This window comes from Dreissena polymorpha, chromosome 13, assembly GCF_020536995.1.
Source record: "Dreissena polymorpha isolate Duluth1 chromosome 13, UMN_Dpol_1.0, whole genome shotgun sequence".
NCBI lineage: Eukaryota > Metazoa > Mollusca > Bivalvia > Myida > Dreissenidae > Dreissena > Dreissena polymorpha.
This window is the reverse complement of record NC_068367.1, coordinates 3,569,475-3,573,314: the sequence shown is the minus strand read 5'-3', so window position 1 is coordinate 3,573,314 and position 3,840 is coordinate 3,569,475.

The window sequence follows — 3,840 nt, the reverse complement described above, 5'->3', positions numbered from 1 at the left end:
TGGTATTGTGTTGCTTTCTGTAACATATCTGTCAGTATACACTATTAGAAAGAGGAAAACAAGATTGTAGTAATGTTCAAATACCATCATTTTTTAAAGCTTAAACAAAAGTTCAACACGAAAATTCCTAATCTGGAACCTGTTGGTACAGATGACAGTACACGGATCAAAGAGGTTTATATACCGTATTCCAAATTCCAACATTAATTTAATGCTAATTTAAGTAATGTTATTAAACTATTTATTATCTATAACAAGAGCTGCGATTTACCCTGTCCGCTTATTAGACCATACAACTTAGCGTGATTTAATAGCAGACAGAGACTACACGATTTTTCATGTCAAAGTCACAAAAATAGAAATGTGTTCAACCAAATTATGATTCAGCAACAACATGCTTGCTGCTTAGGAAAGCTGTCTGTTTCAAACAAGTCTAACTTGCCAAACATATTGTTGGGGCCTAGCTCTAGGTATTGGTAGCGTATTAAAGTTAGGCAACAATGAGTTTATATCAAAATAAACAATGTCTCCAAGTAACTCATTTTATTCCACCACCGTTAAAATGCACATAGTTTAGAATAGCCTCAGCATTCGCGTCACAAGTGATGACGTATACAAAGCTTACACAGTTGAACGTATTCAAATGTACATGTAGTAAAAATACTTCGTCAGGAAAAAATACTCTAAAGTTCCGTGATAAGTTGACAAATATTCTGTAAAAAGTCACAATAATGGAAATATGTTCACGTAAAAGTGTTTTCTTTAGTAATTGTTCGGATTAATTCACAATATGGATTAGTTATTTACACTTATCGGGAGCAAGCTGATGTTAATGCTTTTCCCCCACAAGAAAAATCAAGACTGACTAGAAAATCAACAAAACGTTCGAAGTTTGGCCGAAATGTGGCCGAAAACTGGCCGAAATGTGATCGAAAACTGGCCGAAAATTGGCCGCGGCCATAAATCGGCCACCGGCCAAGAAACGGCCTCAGACCGGCCTTAAATCGGGCAAAAAACGGCCATAGATACAAAATGGCGGAGAATCGAACGCTGACTTCGTCACATAGTTTCACAACATGGATATTACGCTGAATACTTAAATTACCTAAGTGTAACGAAAGGATAAAACACTTAATACACAAATAACATACACATATGTGCTAAATGATATTGCAAGTTCAATGCACGGATATTGACATCAGTCTACTGAGTTATAATACACGTAAACAGAAGGGAGACAATTCTCGCTAATGAAATAAATCGTTAAGAGTGGAAACGGATTAAAGTGTTGCTCTGCATATTTTACGAGAAACTTGGACCAAGATGACAAGCAACAATGCCTTGTGTGTGCTTGTAAGTTATTGTCTGATAGTTTTCTTGGTCCAATACGACTATGGAAAAACATCAAACCGTCACAGAGGTAAGGTACTTCATCACCCCCTCGACAAGTCATGGCAACTCCGTTTGCCATTTAGCTACTCGCGCATATCCTAAGATTATATGAAGAAACGAAATAAATTTCAAAACTGGAACAAAGGAACTCTGAAATGCTGTCCATAATCCATCATTCGATGCCTATCCATTAAGTGCCCACTTTATGGCCGGACACCAAACGGACTCGTCACGTTATGATCCTCCACCGTGACGAGCGGTTTACCCGTACGGTGCTTAGTGGAACGCGAAGCCGCGTACGGGCCTACTCCTGTAGGCGAATTTCAGCGATGTTTTCTACGAACATCTCGCAAACACTCATGGAATAACGATTATGAACAGTTACAATAAGCAAACGTTTGTCCACAAAGTAAGAAAAGGTACATGTCCAAAGCTTCTGCATAGCTACCACGAGCAACTCCGGTAAAGCGCTCACATAAACCATTATGGTTTAAATTTACAACGGTATCTTAGTCGTTCAGGTCCATTCCTGCACATCCGCATTACGAAATTCACCGTAGACACTTCAGGTGTCGTAATGAATGGGTCATTGAATGTTTTCTTTAGTTTGCCCCTTACAGCTAATCCACTTGATTCATCGATCAGCCATTGAGCAACATACGTCTGGCAATCGTAGCAGGATGCTAGTGGATCACGCAAATGAAAGCATCGCCGTACACTTTTTACTTCAGCGTGACCGAGATGTCCCTTAGCCTTTTCATGCGCTCTCTGCACGCCGTTCTTAACAATTTTCTCAATATTTGCTTCTGCCCATGATTGTTTCTGCCGACGATCGAATTCCGTCTTCCTTTGAAACGCTTGCTCATGATTGACAGCGATCCATTTAACATGCTCAGTGTCAGCACAGGATCTCTTCACCAATGGCGATGAAGTCGTCAAACCTTCCACGTTTTGCTGGCTACTAACATGATTGCCCTCGCAATAAGCTTCTTCAACAAACCTAATGCATACGGACATGTTGTTGTTTTCAGGCACTTCCGGTACTACATTACCTGTTTTCCGGCACAGTCCGTGTTTAACAAATTCGTTGAGACAACCGTCATTTACGTTTAGGCTCTTTGGTGAGGAGATCAATCGCACGTTACTGATGCTTTCGCTCAGACCCCCAACATCGACCCTTCTAACCGACGATACTTCAACAAAATCATCGTTGCCGCCAACTTCTTGACCATCCAGAACAATCACACCCTGATTATTCAAAATTTCAGCAGACCCCGCAGCGCCCTTCGTAAGGACACCATACCCGAGAGGAACCTCGTCATCAATCTCCGCAACGATCGCCTCGCGTCGAACCAACACATGGCCAAGCCTAAGCTCGAACAGGCCCTTGCCTATTTCCTTAAAAGGTACCCCACTGGCACCCCTCAAGCTTGTACTTCCGCTCAGCACCGGCTTACTACCTTCCGGTATCCTTTGGTACACTTTCGTTGAGACGATGGTTTTCGATGCCCCCGTATCTGTTGTGAATATGACCGGCACCTCGTTAATCGATCCCTTCACGAACAGACCGTCACCAAGGCTACGCAGCCTCTCCTCGGCGCCCTTTCTTCCCGGTACCCTTCTGGCGTCTTGTCTGGTTTCTCGTTGGCCTACCTCGCAACTCTCCTCTACTGGGACCTCCCTCTGGCCGCAAGGGCTGGTCCACTCCCGTTTAAATGGTCTTCTTTTGACTCTTTTCCGGTCGACGGATCTACATCCGGTTTGCCGTGCTTTTTCGGACATTCACGTGCAAAGTGCCCCTTCTCGTGGCAGTAGAAACACTCGATGTCCCTCTTTCCTTTAAAGCTACGAGATCGGGCCGCTTCCGCCTCTAGCTTCTCCACTCTAGCTAACAAGGACTTCACGGTGTCCACATCGTCCACGTTCTTTACTTCCGGTCTGGTGAAGCTTGTTTTCCGCTTCTGGCGAGTTTCATCTGGGCATCGTCTAAGGTAATCTCCCTCCTCTTCAGCGTCTGAATCATCATCGACGGCTCTCCGCACAACCCCACGGTTTTTCCGCGCATCCCTCTGCATATTTCGGATTTGAATGAGTGTCACCGCATGATACAACGCCTCATCTATAGTCCGTGGCTCCTTATTAAACTCGACTTCGAATCGGATCTCCTCATCGTACAGACCGTCCAAAAACCATCGAACAAGATCTTCATTTCGCGTTCTTTCATCGCGCCCACTGTGCGCTCTATCGTAAAGTCTCTTAAATTCCTGGGCAAACTCTTCAAGTGTTTCGCCATGTCGCTGCGAACGGCGGCTAAATTTTGCCGCAAACGACCGTGGAGTTTCGATTATCTTGAACCTACTATCGATCTCGCGTAGCAGTTCGTAATAATTGTCGAGAACATGTGGTGGCAATTGGGAGAAAACAAATTGCGCTGCCGCCCCTTCAAGC